We start from the raw sequence: 17,795 nt of genomic DNA on the forward strand, positions 1-17,795 counted from the left end.
ATACTAACAAACTTAATCCTAACTGCTAAGTACAACTGGACTCACTGTCTGTCTGCACATCTGTCTGTCTCTCTGCTCACCAGCTTGTCAGTCCTCCTCTCGGGCCTGTTAGAATTTAACAGACGGCAACACAAAGGCAATCTGTGTTTTTCAGTGTGTGTAGCGAGATAAACAGATAAATGATTAGTTGCAATAGAGGAGAGGGAGTCTTAGTGTCATCATTACGAGGGAGAGAGGGATCGGGATTAAAAGACCCGCATTGTGTCTCACAGATTATTGGGTCTGTGTGTGTGTGTGTCTGTGCCTGCATGTGTGGTTGGCTGGTTTTCTCATTACAGGATTAAAGAGCATCTGGTTCAATGTTCCTACTCAACCCTGCCATTCAAAGTCACGAGGGAAATAATACAATGTTGTCTCATGTAGGTGAACTGCATGTACTTGTCCATGTGTGTCCATGTATCTATGTTTATATATGTGTGTGTGTGTGTGTCTGTGTGTGCATGCACGCATGCCACATACATGATCGTGCACGCATGTCAACTGGGAAAACAGATATGGATTGAATGGAAGTGGACACGGGCAGAAATGAAATTGCTGCGTCTCGAGTCTGTGTCACAGAGAGTGGAGAAGCTTGTATTGTGGGCTCTCTGTGTGAAAAACTCAACACTCAAATCTATTTCTGGTTATATAATGAAAGGTGGACTGCGAAGGGCTTAGCTGGATCTCTTGGTGAGTACAAAGCCAAAAGAGTGATGGAAGAGAGAGGTGGAAGGAGACAGAGAGAGAGCAGGAAATCTATAGATAGATAGATAGATAGATAGATAATTCTTTGGTATAGACAATAAGTGTTCTAATGCTCTTATAGATTTTCTGTCTAATTGGCCCATTGTGGGATGTGGCAACACAGCACATCACATTAAGTGTCTAAGTGTCTGACACTATAAGCTCATTTACCTGATGCACTGGATGACCTTAAATAGTCTGCATTTTCCTTTTCCCAGGGCTTCTGTCAGTCTATGACATGGATATGTGACATTTGTGTTAACCAAAAGCTTCATTAAAAAGCTGTTTGGTTTCCAAAGCTGCACTCTCATCTCCAAAAAAGTGTTCTGACTGAATGGGATTTCAGAGGAAGTGCATTCGTACGTAAAGTTGACACTAATAACACTTTTTCACCAAAATTGGCGTATGTTCGCTGCTTTTTAAATGCCCCCTAAAAATAGTCTGTAAGTTCGCTCCCATTGCCAGAAGACCACAGCTGTGTACCTGGCTCTACAGCAGACAAGTATGCTTTTCTGTGTGTGTTTGGGTTTTTTGGTGTGTTGTGTTTGACATCATAGACAGGCTAACAGGTTAATAAACTGTAGAAAGCAGCATGACTGGAGGCTTGTGAGAGATTTATGGTGGTTGGTTCTTTTTATTTATCTTACATATTCCGTCTCTTTTTCAAACTTGGTGCAGGCTAATTTGGATCAATGTTTGAGCGCTGCTTGGGCAGAAACAGACGGTATTTTTTGTTGGTTGTCAATGCATCTTGCTGGTTAAGGGGTTAAAACAAACATGTTCGCCTGGATGTTGTCTTTCAATCAATGCCGATAGGAGCCGGAGGCGATAAATACCTATGACTACTCTGAATTTATTTGACTCAAGTTTGAATTCCGATTATAACCCATGACATTAAAAAGCCAGATGTTAGCGGGTTTGCAGTGGAAAATAGGCTAAAAAGATGCACATGTGGTCTGTGCCAGGCAGAGGTCAAGCAGGAGAGGTCAAGCAGTAATTAAATGAAATCAAGACAGAAAGAGCAGAGTTAGTGTAATGAAAATACCAATTAGTTGGATAAAAGAACCAAAAAAATTAAAGGTAGAGCAGAATCTCGTTAGCAGCAATCTACCGGCAGCACCAAATGAACAGGAGGGAAGAGTAATGTGGCCAAATGAGCAGTAGAATGGCTGAAACTGGTGGAGTAACATTACAGACTACACAGATTTGGTTCCGTGATTGGCTGGCAGTATTGACAAGTTCAGGACTGCATTGGTGTTTGGATTCTGCGGGTACAGCAGGACCTAACACAAATCTCATAGGAATTGAGTTTTATCTTTGCTGTGGGTGGGAGCAGGAGGCAAAAAAAAAAAAAAAAAAAAAAGCAAAAAAGAAAAAGAAAAAAGGGGAGTCCTGGGAGATTAATTACTTATTAACATGAATAATGGAGACGTCAACAGATGAAGTGGAAAAGAAGATAAGAACAGGACATTACAATTTAAATGGAAAGCAAGAAAGGTTTGAAATTTGGAGTTATTTATCAGGAACATTCCAGATAATAATAATAACACTGAATCCCAAGGACACCAAAGTAACTGTAATAACTGATATAATTATGCACTTGAAAGTAATTTCAGTATGCATATCTTTCTTGATACCACAGTAAAATAACATGTTTTCTTTGTGGGTATGGAAGAAGATTCAAATCTATTGATAATCAATCTATTGTGTGGGTGTGTTTAGTCAGAATGTCTGCGGGAGCTGACACACACCGTGCCGGAAAGGGCAGGAACAGACAACACACTCTGTGGGAAGGGCCAGTAATGGTCAGAAATCCAGCGGGAGCAGGTAGAGGCTTGATTAGGGAAAACAGTCTCGCACAGGGCTCTAATTTTCAGCTCTGCATATCTGACACCTGACCATGTCATTGTCTGAAATCATCTCCTTTTTGCTAAATTCAAATTAAAATTGAGAGTAATATGTATGCTGTATATAGTCCCCACAACAGAGGGGGAAAATGTCTTAACCATGTACACAACATGTTGATAAAACTCCCACAATGCTTTTAATAGATGTGTTAATTAGAATTATGTGACACAACACCTGTGAGTAATGACACACAGCGGTGATGATTTACTAAAAGTGTTTAAAATTTCAATTTGCTGTTAACTATAAAGTAAGTCACTGGATGTTTACATCGCACCAAATTTTAGCTTTAAACATTTGGTTTAAATTGCACTATTTCATCACACAAATATTTACGGCACACTCCAACACTGCTGCTTTTGAATATAACATTATTTCATTAACTTAAAGAGAAACATAACTCGCTCTTTGAAGCATTGACTTTTGTTGGTTGGTCTATAAACAGTTATATAATAATCAATAACATAATATAACAGCTGTAATTACTTAATAGTAATTAATACATTTTTTTGAACACATGTTCTTCAACTGTTTTAATTCTTATGGTGAATAATCTTTACAAATGTGAAATGGGGGAGACCAGAGTTGGTTGGCCCACTTTTAAATCTCTGTTGTATTTCTCTTGCATTATTTACGTTAGAATATTCTAACCAGCAGCACATGAATGGTTAAGATCTCTTCTATAAATTAAGTTATGTACGAACGTTTTTACAATTAGGTGATTTGTGATTAAAGCCACGGTGTACCATCGTACCAATTAGCGCTATCAAGGGGTTTGTTGACACAAATGTTAAAAAGCTCCAGAAACAACAACAAAAAAAAAAACAAAAACAACTAAAAGACATCATTTGAGGATTCGATTAAAGTAAGAACCTGCAAGCATGGGTATGTAATAGAATATCTGCCTATTTGAAAAACTGAACACCACTTTTGAGCAATTTATCTGTAGGAATGTCTAACTACTTTAGTCATTGACCATCCACAATAATAATAACAAAGCAACAATATAAATGCTTTTAACTTTCTGAAATAGCTTTAATGTAATTTTTATTTAGTTTTGTTAATTTAACGATTAGTTGGCACATGCGTGAGCCAACCCTGTTCACATTTGACACAACTTTGTGACAATTGAAAATAAATAAATACATGAATAATATAAGCCTGCTACCATCACTCATCACAGACTTTCAAATCTTATATCAAAATGTGCCTGATTCCTTTTTACAGTAAACATAAGACACAAATTTCCAATGTCTCTATCGAACACAGTTTACTAATAGGTTTTGTACAAAAACTTATACTATAAAACTAACATGTAAAGCTCACAAAAAAGTAAGTGACTTTTAACATGATATATATGTGCAGGTGTGTGTTTTGTTTCTGTAACCTTCAGAAAACCAGAAAACAGCTGCATGCTAACCAACCCCAGTTTCTCCTGCTTAGTGCACTGTAAGATGTGTTCATGTGTGTAATCATACAGTTGTGTTACACAGTGTTATCAGTCATAACTCATTAACTCTCTATATGTCAGTTTTGGATGCTGGGTCATAATCGTGATGACTGTATTTCAAAATATTTCGAATTTATGTAACGAAAGAGGTATAAATGTTATCTATTTAAAGTTTTGAGTAAGTGGACGAATGAAAGAATGGATGGACATCTGGGATGCCATCACGAAGGTTTGAAAACAATTTATTCACTTTGCTTTTCATTCAACCGAAACATTACATGGGTAAAAAAAAGAATAAGCGCATACCTTAATTGCATAAATTGTATTTTCATTTGTGACCGACACAATTATAATAAATCATTGTGATTGTGTTGTTGATGGTGGTGCTGGGCTAATAAGAGTTTATGTCAGTATTTCTGTGTGTTTGTGTATGTGTGTGTTTATTGCCTGTGCCCCTATTAATCAGAACCTATCACTTGTGCCTAATGGAGATAGATTATCAAGCAGAGAGACGTGACTGTCCCTCGAGAATGCCTGGTTTCTCTCTCCCTATGTGTGTGTGCGTGCGTTATAGTAAATACCCCAATAACTGCGTGATTTTCTGCTTGACTACTAGAGCCACCATCGTTTGTGTCACCTGCCCCCGATAAGAAGGGTGAGGGTGTGTTTCTGGAGACACAGAGGTTAAGCACATTCATTTATTACACTGTGTGTGTGTGTGTGTGTGTGTGTGTGTGGGTGTGTGTGTATACATTTCGGTGAGTATAATTAGCTGAGACTATGCTTGCTGGCGTACTCCATATTTATTTCCCAAACAAACAAGACTTTAACAGCACCTGTACAGGCCTCTTCTACACGCCCGGAGGTAGAAAAGAGTTTGCCACCAGCTGCAGCACAAGGCTTTAATCCCTCAGAGATACCTATATTATCCTTGCCGCTCAGGGTAAAATATCAGCTACATACTAATATTTCTCCCCCGCTTCCTTGAAACATGTCCTTGCATGGCTCCCTGGGATACCTCCTTGCCTCTTTGTATCTTGGAAACGTTTCAGGTGTATTCAGCCGAGCAAAATTACCACATCAAAGGCTACAAACTGCAGATCACATTAATTCGGCGGGAACAATATAACTTGAATGGTTTAGTGACAATAACAAACTCCGACTGATCCTTGCCATGCATAATCCCGTACTGACACGCTCTCACAACGAAACACACACTTGTGTAAACCCATTTTACTTTCATTAAGTATCACTCAAAATGGATGGGAGCTCTCATTTCACGGGTACTGCCACAGACTTGATATGAATGTCTCTTTCACGCGGAGACACGTGAAAAAGCCCTCATATGAATATTCCTCAGTCTGAGGGTGGTTTTAGGAAAGAGAGCAATTACTGGGGCAACACGCTGATAATAAATTACAACACTTCGGGGTTCATACACCTTTTTACCAATAAATTTCCGTAAGTTTTCCATGAGTTTACCATGCCTTTGAGGAAAATTTCCATGAACATACATTCTCTGAAATGTCTCTGTATAATGTAACATGAAAAATAAGAGCAATTTTGTTTTTTTAGAATACGGAGCTAGTCCAAAAGTACATTTATATCCCTTTTCTAGCAATATTAGCTTGTGTGTGCAGTTTTTTTATACACTGGAAAACCCGCTAAATATAGACAACAGACTCCCTTCCCACTGCCAGTACACTACAGCTGTCTACATGGCTCTGCAGCAGATGAGCGTGCCACTCTGTTTTTTTTCTTTTTTCTACTCTGTCACATTCAATGTCACAGACAGGCCAGAGAACATTAAAAGCAGCATGAAGGCCAGTGATAATGTTACAATTACTTCTTTTAATATCTCTTACTTATTCAGACTCTCTTTCAAACTCAGAATAATTTGGAAAGATGTTAAGCGTGGCTTGGGCAGAGAAAAAAAAAAACAGTATTTTGCAGTGGCGCATCATTGCATCTTGCCAATGAAGGGACTCAAATTAGTCATTTGACCTGTTGTGAGTGCTGAACCTTTTTTTATTAAATACAAAAGGCAGATGTTAGTGTGTTTTGTGCTGTGGGACAGGGGCTATACTGTATATGAGCACTTGTATTCACTGCATGTAAATCTGGGAATCTTGAAAAAGCAAGCAAGTGTCTTCACGTGACTTGGAGTAATAACATTGGTGAGAAATAGCCACCTTTAGCGAACATTGTACCGCTGCAGTCAGGGTTTTGTTTCTGGACACAGTACCTGAAATGGTCCCCAGTTTGATGGTGGACAAAAAACCGCTGGTAGTGGGAGTTGATTTGTGCAGCAGCAGCAGCCTGGTGCTTAATGTTAGCTTCTTTAGCATTGCCAGCTATAGGTGCCTCTCCCAGCCATGTATAACGACACCTGGATACAGCACATTCCTAAAAAAGTTGCTCGGTGGCACAAGAAGCCAAAATGGTTCAATGGCCACATATAAAATTTTGATGATTGGCACTGCCTCCACACTGTATTGCCCATAGAGCAAGCGTAAAAGAGCCACCCGCTGGCCGTGCCAGCTACTTCTGATATAGCTCTCTGTTAATTTTAACTGGTATAAAATTATTTAATAGTGCAGCTTTTTTTTGGACTTTCCAATTGTTATCAGACCGAATGGTTACATTTCCTGAAAGGAGTCATTTCATGCCATGTAAGTCTGCAGGAAAAACAATTTTTGGGCTGCAGGGCATGACATAATGGTGTAATTCCACCTTTTGGCCACTAAAAAAGTTGGCTTGAAAGCCCAGCTCACTTGCGGAGGGACAGCTTGAAACATTCAAAATGCAAAATATTTAACTACACAGTCCACATTTTGCACGTCCCAGATCATGGTCTTTCTCATGCGATGCCTTACACTTGTCCAAGTTAAGCCAAACATAAATTAAACTGCATTTTGCTGGCATCATGCAAATTTGCATCAAAACTATGTGGAAGCAACATATCTGGTCATCATTACGACAAGTGACGTGACTGATCTGCCTGAACATTAACACCATATATATAGTGTTACATATACTATATATACTTAATTTCACAGGTCTTTGTAAAACAAATGTTCTCAACTTTTTCAGAACATGCATGAAACATCAAATTAAATAAAGAGAAAGATCAAACCAAATGCAATCTCTGACTGTGTGAAAAATATGTCCATGTCAGAGCAATAAATGATGTTTTTTGTACTCATTGTTTATATGTTTTCAGTCTCATATTGATGATACTTTGATGGCTACACAGAGAAAAATGTAATAAAATGTCCTCCAACGTTATTTGGACTGCTGATGCCATTTGAAGGTCAACTGAAACAACATTCAAGTGTTCTCATCTCTAAGGGAACAAGTACCCAAATAACAGCCTCCTTGCTTATTGTTCCATCTTTTTCTTTCTTCTATTGATTGTCAGCTGTCTTCTGGGTAGTCAGACTTGCTGATGACCTTTAAATTCTGTGTGCGTGTGCTTGTGTCTGTGTGTGTGTGTGCTGATGCTGCTGGTGTTTTTGTGTGTCATTACCTCAGTGTCCAGCCGCAGCATGTGCTCTCTTTGTGCTCTGTCATGTTATCATATTTTCTCCTGTTCTCCTTATCGATTACCTGTCGTCAGGCAGAAAAGTGGACTTTTGTTTCATCTAATAGTGTGTGCTCTTGTATTTTCTCATTTTCTTTCTCTATTTTGCCTCTCCTGTTTCTAAAATACTAGATTCCTCTGCCATGCCAATCTTTGCCTGCTTATCTTATCTATCTGGACTTTCACACATTTCATTGTGAAATATTCAGTGACTGTGGTTCTTTTTGACTCCCTTGAGCTACGAGGTTGTTAGACGAGGTTGCGTAACTTATTAAATACATCCGTATATCTGTTTCTTTTTTCAGTGCCATATAGTGCCTCTTGTCCTAGAAAGTGAAATCAAATCAGACCTGTCATAACACATCTGCTATGCATGGCTTCGTTTGTTTGTGTCTTCTGCGTGAGTGTTTGTGCGCGCAGGTGTGTGCATGCCTGTGCACCTCATGCGTGTGTGTTTGCAGTGTTGCTGTGCACGCATGGCTGAGCGCGGGACAGGTTCTCTTGCTGGGATGCTAAACGGCAGAGGAAGAGAAGGTTAAGTAGGAAGGTCAACAGAGTAGAGAGGGGAAGATATCCATCACAGAAACCAATACATTCCTGTGGACACCGTGGCTATTTATTTCTATTTCTATGGAAAAAAAGACACTTTCTGCAGGTAAGCTGGCAGTCTGCCTGGGGCCGACTTGACACATCCTCTGCAGACATTTGGAGGAGAACATAGAGCCCTGGAGTAAACAAACTGACTGGGCAAATCAGCTTGAAAAGTTGTTTGCTCGGCTGTGGAGGCAAGTTTATTTATTCTTTCAAATAAGAGGTCATTCTGTCAAAGCTATATATAGGTAAACAAATTGACGCATTTCATTAAAAACACTGGAAAAACATTTTCCTACCCTTTAAGGACAAAAGGTAATAGTGAGTGTCCGTGAATTTTGGCCTGCTTTGATTTTTCTCCCACTTTTGAAACCAATTGTCCTGTGAAACTATTAATCTCTCCATCATTAGACTTCGGACCAAAGCTTCTGGGTTTATTTCCAGCCCACTGAATATGTGGAGTAATGTTTCTCTTGCTGGCCCCACCCGCAAGTTCCCACTCGCCTCATAGACTTTACATTGTGATGATGTCACAGATTTTGAGTTTTTCAAATTACCAACTTGACTGAAAAATATATAATTGAAAGATTTATAATTGAGCTTGTCTGAAGTTCAAGGTGTCCTGTCTACAGTTTTATTGGTTGTTTGCAATAGTGGTGTTGGGGGAATGTTTCTGTGCAGCAGGGTTTTTTTTCTGCTGCAATACTGCGAGTGGCCACTACGAAATATTTTCTGCAAGGTTGAGTGGTTTTACAAGGGGCCTGAGAAATATTTACATTTGTCTGATTTTGTCAGGAGGACAGATGACAAGAACATCATTGCTCCAGGTACTGAGACGCTTTCCACTGCAAAAATTACAACCTCAAAACCTCCAGTCTGACAAAAACGTAAAACTCTAGGATGTAAAACCCACCAAAGGTGAGCCCTCTGCGGCTGCGGAGGATGGCTGCTGCCCTACACTGGCTATACAAGCAAAACTGGATTTTAACCATGGACAGCTGCAGGCTATGAAGAACTTGTGGCTGAAAATGTGGTGGATAAAGTATTGCCTATCTCCACAACTGACTCTTGATCTTTCAGACAGATCCTTGAGAAAACACGAGTCGAAAGCAGAAGAAGACACCCAGCTTAAAGAAAACATTTGCAAGCTAGCAGGAAAAGTAAAGGTGCATTTACTAACATTAATGATGGCAGCATTTAGGACAGGTCCTGGTATCATGCATGCTGGCTCATTGGAAGAGCTTACTGGCAACCTTAATGGAACTGAACCATCATTCATGTTATCAGTTTCACTGGTGCTTTTCCTACTATGACAAGTCACATGTAAAAGGCTGTAACAAGGGTCCATCATTCACACACAGATACACACAGCATTGAATCTGAATCTTGTGGAGAAAGGAAGGGATTACAGATTTTGTGGGATGTAACGGAAAAGTAATATGAAAAAATGTGTAATGAATTACTGTTGGGATGGAGTAGTCATTTAACTATTACTTTTCGAAAGTATAACAAGTAATAAGTATGAGCAATAGTATATAGTATGCCTTCTGCTATACAGCAGGCACCCAAGATAAAAAATAACTTACATTTATTGAGCAGTGAGCCAGACAATGGTAATAATATAATTTAGGCACATTATGACATCAGAGTTTCATGGGTGAAAAAAGGAGTCGTCAGATAAATCTTCAGCTCTCAGTGTATCAATGTCACTTCCAGCCTAGTCGTGTGATAATCAACAGATCTAGCAAGAGTTAGCTGCTGAAAAACTGGTCAGAAAACCAGGCCAGTCTGATTCACTGGTTAAAATGAAGGATCGGGGGCTCTGAGAGCGAGATGAGCTGCTTACACACTGCTTCATCAAAGGAGCAGCAGCAGAATTAAAAAAAACATGTAGCTTTTCTTCACCCTTAGCATGTCAGTTATTTTATTGTTTAGTCTATAAAATGCCAGATAACATTAATTATCTGGCATTACTCACTGCCAGTTTTCTAAGGTAACATCTTAAAAATGCAGTGACAGCTCAAAACACATAAAACATATACAATTAATGATAATGATATTAGGATTTATCTATTCTCAAAATTGTGGCCCATTAATTTTCACTTCATTGACTAATCAATTAAGTAATTGCTTTGGTTCTAATATGTACTGTATTCTCTGTAGTCATCGTTTTCAAATTGTCCGTCATTCACATTTTCAAATCAAATCCCTTTTCTATAAAATAGTAATTTTGCTATTATATTCATGAGTTAAAAAAAATATAGGACTTTTTTTTCTGCACACAAAAGGCTTAATTTATCAAGATCCGTGTTAGTGAGCTCTGCTTTGCCATGATAATCCATCCACACGACAGGTGTGGCTTAAAAAATTATCTGTGACCACAAAAGGTATTTCTGTAGCACTAGTTATGTCAAATCCTAATAAATGTCTTCTTTCAAGGTAAAACTGAACATAGTCCTTTTTTTTGACCAGCCTAAGGCACACCTGTGTAGTAATCATGCTATTTAATCAGCATCTCGATTATTTTAGGCAAGGAGAAGTGCTCACTAACACAGGCTTAAACAAAATTGTGAATAACATTTGAGATATAAGGCAAAGAATCTTTTTTAACTAAAATAGTAACAAAAACAACATGTTGCATTTATATTTTTTATTCTGTGTACATTCTTCTTCCTCTTCTTCTTAATCCAACAGAATTACAACACATTCTGTCCCTCTCATACCTTCATTTCTTGTTATGATTTTCTCTGTCCTACAATCGACCAACTTTTCTTGACTCTATCTCTCTCCACCTCCCTCCCACATACTCTGTCACTACCCTTCTTTTTTTATACCTCTTTCTGCTTCTGTTCTCCTCTCTTCCTCACCTCCCGTCTCCTCCGCCTCTAACACCTCTTGTCATTATGGCTAACTCCTGCTATGACAAGCCACGGCTTGATCTATTTCTATCTCCTCTCAGACAAGTGTTACATATACACCAACTGTTCATGCGTGTGTCTGCGTGTGTGTGTGTATGTGTGTGTGTGTGTGTGTGTGTTCTAAGTACAGAGAGTTGGGGACATCTGTGTGCATGCACATTTACTGCATGTGTGTTTGACAGCTGTTTAGTTGATATTTGACAATCAGCACTAAGATTTACATTGCCAGCATGTGTGGTACATTGTCAAGGGTGACATGCGTCTTTGATGTGTCTAAAAATGGCAAGTTACCAGCAGAATGGTGTTTGATATGAAGACAACTATGGCGAAGTTGCTACCGGCGAACGAATGCACATTAAATCGCTATGAGGGCAGTGCAGCACAAGTATCAAATTAAAAAATTAAACTAGATTGTTAAGGTCATGTTTGCACTTCTGTATCTATTGCTAAGTTCTGACTCTTTCCATAAAGTGACAATGATAACACAAATCTCCAATGGTTAGAAATGATTAACTCCAGTGTTTAGCTCAAGACATGTTTATCCATATTTGTCTTCAACGTGGGCAGACACAGGTCAGCGGTGGCAGCTCTCCAATGGAGATATTTCCTCAGGTATTATAATGCTGTGTTGTTTATGTGACCTATAGTCTACAAGTTGCCATCCGAGCTGCTGGAAGCGTTCTGTGCCTACATGTATTCTTTAGTCCAAATTCAACAACAACCCTAATGAGTTTTGCCTTGACAAGCCTGCAACTTCTGTTTCAACAATGCAGCTGCTGTCCATCTAGAGAACAATTTGTACCAGGGAGAATGTTAGTATATGTTATAAAAGCAAGCAAAGAAAGTGAACTATGTAAACTGTTGTTAAGATTTAAAGCTGCTGTCAATTAATATTGTTATGTTACAGGGATACTGTGGATATACATACAATAGTTGTTTAATCGCAATAATACACTCGAGGGTGTACTTAAACGTCATTTGAGCACTTCAGTGATGCTTGTGGACCGCATCACTGTCATGCTCAAATGACGTTAAAGCACACCCTCTCGTGTAATATTGCTAAATTATAATATGTGGATTTCTGTTCTAAAAGCACTCATAAATGATAAGCAATTTTATTTTCATTAAGTTGCGTGATTATGGGGCACCCAGTAGCTCACCTGATAGAGTAGGTGCCCCATGTACAAAGGCTATGTCCTTGCCTCAGCGGCCTCAAGCTCCAATTCCACCTATGGTCCTTTGCTGCATGTCATCCCCTCTCTCTACACCCTTCACGCCAACTGTCCTTTCAAATAAGGCTAAAAGCCCCAAAATATAAAAATACTTGATTATGTGTTATTTCTTATGTCCATTCTAATGGATTGAGAATTTGAACGTGATAAATTACCTTACAGCAAAATTTACAATAAATAACCTTTTATATAATTTATTTATTTCTAATGAATGCTTAAAAACACATTGTGTATAAATTTTGTATTGTATTTGTCATAACTACTAAGAATATTCTCTGTATCTCTGCTGTGTCTCTGGAAAACAGCGTGTTCAAAACCTGCTAAGATGAATACTCTGTATACATAATCAATAGGACACATAATAATTTGATTGTATCATTAGAAAAAACAGATCCAATCAATAAAGGTTCTGTATTTGGGTGGAGTCAGATGACAGTAATCATAGATCTAGACATCCTTGAAAAGCTATGGTTGGAGGATCTGAACATGTTTGGCGTGTTTTTACCGTTATTTATGAATTTTTTCACATTTTGGGAGCCTCTATGTGTTTGATTATACCATGAACACATGACTGAAGACTTATTTTTCATTTGTGATCTGTGATATACTGACATTTCTTTCTCTCTAGCTTTTCCTTCAGGGCTTACATCTTTTTTGAAAATAGTTTATCATTTTAAACATGCGATCTGATCATGTCAAAAGCTGATCTGTCGTAAAAAATGTTAATCTCCAACGTGTTTTGCTTCTGAGAGATGATTCATACAATTATTTAATATCTGCTGTGTTTCTCAACTATTGGATTCTGCATTAGTAAAAGTTGAAAGGTAAAAAGCAGGAGAGTATAAAAGCAAACACAGAAAAGTGAAAAGTGATGACTGAAAGTGCTTAAAAAACTAAATAAATATTGTTTGGCATGAAGCAAACCATATATACTGGAACCAAGCCCATATCCAACTATATCCATCTCTGGTGTCCCCAAAACAACACACTGCTGATTGATCCTCATAAATCCTGGACAGGTACTATTTTTCTGGCAGCTCATTGAGGTCAACAAGTCTGCTGTGCGTTTATGTCTTTGGAGGCTATCACACTCTCTTATGTCTTGCTTTTCTCTCCATGGGGTCATCAAACACTTCACTGTAATCTCTCTGGAGACTTTGATGTTATTAGTGTGTGTATGTGTGTGATAGTTAATGCAGGACCCCCTGTCTGCGCTGGCCAAAAAAGATAGCGTGGTTTTCCTTTTTGACCTCTCTTGTACCCTTCCCTCAGGGGCAAACGATCCAATCAGAGGATAAGCCTATTTCCAGACCCTCCCCCTGGGAGCGAGAAAGATCCAATCGGATAAGGGTTCATCTCAGATCAGAATCAACAGGGGAGGTGGATGAGGGACTGCACGGACACACAACCATCAAAGAATGATGGGAAAGGAACAGACAACCACACGAAAATAGCCACACAAAAACTACAACAAATAACCTAACAGATGTTGCTTGTAATGTAATGAGCGAATAAAGCGTTATTTTCTTCTCAACATGTTTACCTTGTCTTTGACATTTCCGATAAGGACAGAGTGGGCTCCTGTTTCGCTGCTTCTGACTGCGGCAGAACCCCTCTGTGATAATTCTCACTAAGTGGGATAGCAAACCCACTAAAATGACAGAAATACATGAAAACTCGCCCTGATTAAAACAAACAAAAAATTCAATGCAGCAGTCTCATGCAAACAGGGCGAGGATGGTAAATATTGTGAGAGTGATGCTTTAATACACCCGGGCTTTGTGCCTTCTTATGCTGCATGTGCCCTTGGAACATTTATTTGTTTTTTCTTTAATATTCTCCCAACTTCCTTTGCCTTTTTGATTAGCGTCCCTCCTTCCCCATAAACATCCCTCATTACGTTCCTCTCACATGCAGCAGGTTGCACATACAGTTTTTGTGTGGGCTGTGGGCTAGTGTGTTTGTGTGCCTTGTGGTGCAATTGTCACCAATGTCACTTTCATCTAGGCGTGCTACTCCTCACTCTATCTAGCGCTTTGAAGATACAAAGAGACTTTAATTCCCTCTTTTGCTCACAGTGACACCCCAAATATGTACACACACACACCCAAACATTCAGCGCTGACACTGAAAAGCTTCATTTGCATCCATATTTTAGCCCTACAGGAACAACTGTGATCTGTGAAGCATCTCCTTCTGTTTAATTGTTTGATTGCCCCGAGGATGTAATGATTACGCATGCTACAACATTCCTAAGTGATTGTCTTTGTGCACGTCAATATTTGTGTGGGTGAAAATAAGTGTACACAATGGGCTTATATGTGTTTGCGAGAGATTGAGAACTGTTGTTGTGGTCGACAGAGTCTAAGGAAATGTTGCTGTTGGGGTCTTTTACTTAGTTGCTCATATCGTAGCAGCTTTCTGTCAAAGAAAAGTACAGCTCCTAGAATTATTTCAGTAAGATGTGGGCGAAGTTGAGAATTTCTTTTGTTATGATACAGACGTTTTTGAATCTATATACTAATTTGATAAAAGTCTGGCAGCCATACACTGTGCGTTAGTGTGTATTTGCATGTCTGTGTGTGTTTTTCTGTATCGCTAAGGGCAACAAATGTCCTTTATCACTGTCAAAATGCCAAATAAGTTATCAACACCTCCCCTCCTGCTGCTGTGACAACTATGCCCCCCCCACACACCACTCACACCCACTCACACACACACACACACACACACACACACACACACACACACACACACACCATTCACAAGTCAGCTGGCAGACAGTATTACTCAGACACAGAAAACCTGCTGGAGTAACACTGTGTACATTTTTATTAAGGTGAAAGTGAAGAATTTGGCATTTGAATGAAATGCATAATTTGCTGTAAAATATATTTTGGAGTGTGTGTTTGTACACTTGCCTCCTATGTTTATGTGTGCACTGGACGCATTAATGCGTTTGGCATTTCTTCACCGTCAGTTAAAAACTCTTCTCCGGTATAAATGTAGATTTTCACCTCTGTGACACACAAACACACACTCAGCTGTATTGACTGCTGCCTTAACTTAGAAAGCCTGAGGCAGCTGAGTAGGATGGACTTCAAAAAATTCTCTCTGGCAATTTATAATGGCTACTGTGGACAGTGATACAATGAATTAATTAGCACTGCCAGATGAAATGGAACTGTCCTGAGATTAGAAAGATTAAATATAATAAAAAAAATAAGCAAAAAAGTGTTCTCAAAGACAATGAAAATCACTTAGAGGCATACTAAATCATATGCACACAATATAAGGCTGATTACAGTTTTGCTGTGTTAGGACACAGCGTTATGTATAAACCCAAGCACAGTAAAAGCTTTCCAATGCACTGCACCTCTGATGCACAATAAACTTACAAAGAAGAGAATTAATTGCTCAGCTGTATTCAAAGCGACTATCCAAGCAAGAGGCACAGAAAAAAAAAATTAGTCAGTCATCACAGTCTGAACGATGCACGAGTCAAGTGTACATCACAGGAGCTTTTTACATCCATCTACCAATCACTATGCCATTATAATACACAAAAGAATATATCTACTTCCTCCTCTGTAACCCACCCATCTACCTGGATGTACACCCACCTCATCAACTAACACTACACTACCAAGAGGGCTGTATGTGGAGAGAAACAAGATGAGAAAACAAACCAAAAAATCTGCATTGAATTGGCAGGAAGAATGATAATTAATGTTACCTCTAAGCAACCAGTGGCCACAATGAACAGCTCATGAAAGTTTCATGAGAGTTATGATGCGTTCAAACTCATTTCAGTAAAAATGAGCACTACGCAAAAGTCAACTATAACATTATCATATTGTGTTCATTGTGATCTCATAAAATGTAGCTTTTAGAGAGAAATAAATAAGCTGAAGGAGAAATTTGTTGATGTTCTCACAGCAATATAAAATAGAGATTAGAGAGGTAATTATGGTAAAAAATAGCAAAAGCTTTTTGCTTTCTTTTTTTACAAGAGGTTTTTCATACAAAAAAGGTTACATTAAAGGTTGTTTCATAATAAAATGAAGGGCTTAATTACTTTAAAGCAGGTAGTTATTTTTTTATAGTGTTCGGGTTAGCTTGCCTATGGCACAAAACATGCTAGAACTGCCACTGACCTGCTACCTGTTGCTGGCTAGAGTTTTTCTCTTTTTGTACCAGTTTTATGTTATTGAAGCTTGCTTTTTGCTCCACCTATCCTGCCTGTGTGGTGTCTTGCAATTGAATACACTCATAAACACACACACACTGAAAATTTCAGTAATGGAGGGTCTTTACTGCATGGGAGGTAGTAAGAACAATAAAATATTTCACCCTTTCCATTTTGCCTGCTCAAACACATCCTCTCCTTGTTCAAACAATATGCACTCAGAGCCACTTCTCTGTCTATATATTAGGCAGTGTGCGTTTGTTCATAAATTCCACCGGTCCCAGTTGTATGGTCATTAAAATAAAGTAAACGCAATAATGTATGTAATGTGATAATGGAATATAAATAATGAAATAGGCAAAAGCAATGTTGTACTATTATAGCGGAAGATATTCTGACAACTAAATATGAGACAAGGAAAGAGTGAAAAGTGCTGCGACACAAAGCAGATTTATGTCTCCTCCACTGAATACATTATTTTCTATATTGTAAATGTAATCTCTGACTGCAGGCAACAACAGAAGATGCTTTTACTTATTTTTTTTGTCAGTTTAAGTCATGTTTGGATCAGCTGGAGCCATTACAAATCATTTAATGTTTTAGCTGCCTAATCTTAACCATACATTAAGTATAGTAAGTACAGTTTATTTGCCATAACCACAACATTACACTCACTTTACATCATTAGCATGCAGAGCAATTGTGAAGAAAAAAAATGACGGCAAAAAAAGTAACAAAACACTAGGCCTCATTCGCTGGTATGTGTAAAAAATGTTTTTACTCTTCACGTAAAATACGTAAGCATGCAAAATAACCACCTGAAAGAAGATATGTGCGCACTGGCCATTTTTGTTCATACCTTTGTGCATTTGTTAGAGAATAAGAATCCTCCCAAACTGACAGGCGCATGCCTGCTATACTATACAGCATACTGCCACACCCCCATTTCTTTATATAAGGAATACACTTGCCAGGAGGTGTATCATGGAGAAAGAGGTAAAGTTGTTTCTACTCACATATTAAAGTGTCGGACCATCGGTGAGCATCTGTGAATGTCGGAAATGGCTGATAAGCCGGTCTCTGAAGATGCACCCTCTCCTGAAGGCACAGTTTGCCACATCTTCCAGCAAGGCCAGATATGCTT

This window comes from Plectropomus leopardus, chromosome 4 (assembly GCF_008729295.1).
Source record: "Plectropomus leopardus isolate mb chromosome 4, YSFRI_Pleo_2.0, whole genome shotgun sequence".
Taxonomy (NCBI): domain Eukaryota; kingdom Metazoa; phylum Chordata; class Actinopteri; order Perciformes; family Serranidae; genus Plectropomus; species Plectropomus leopardus.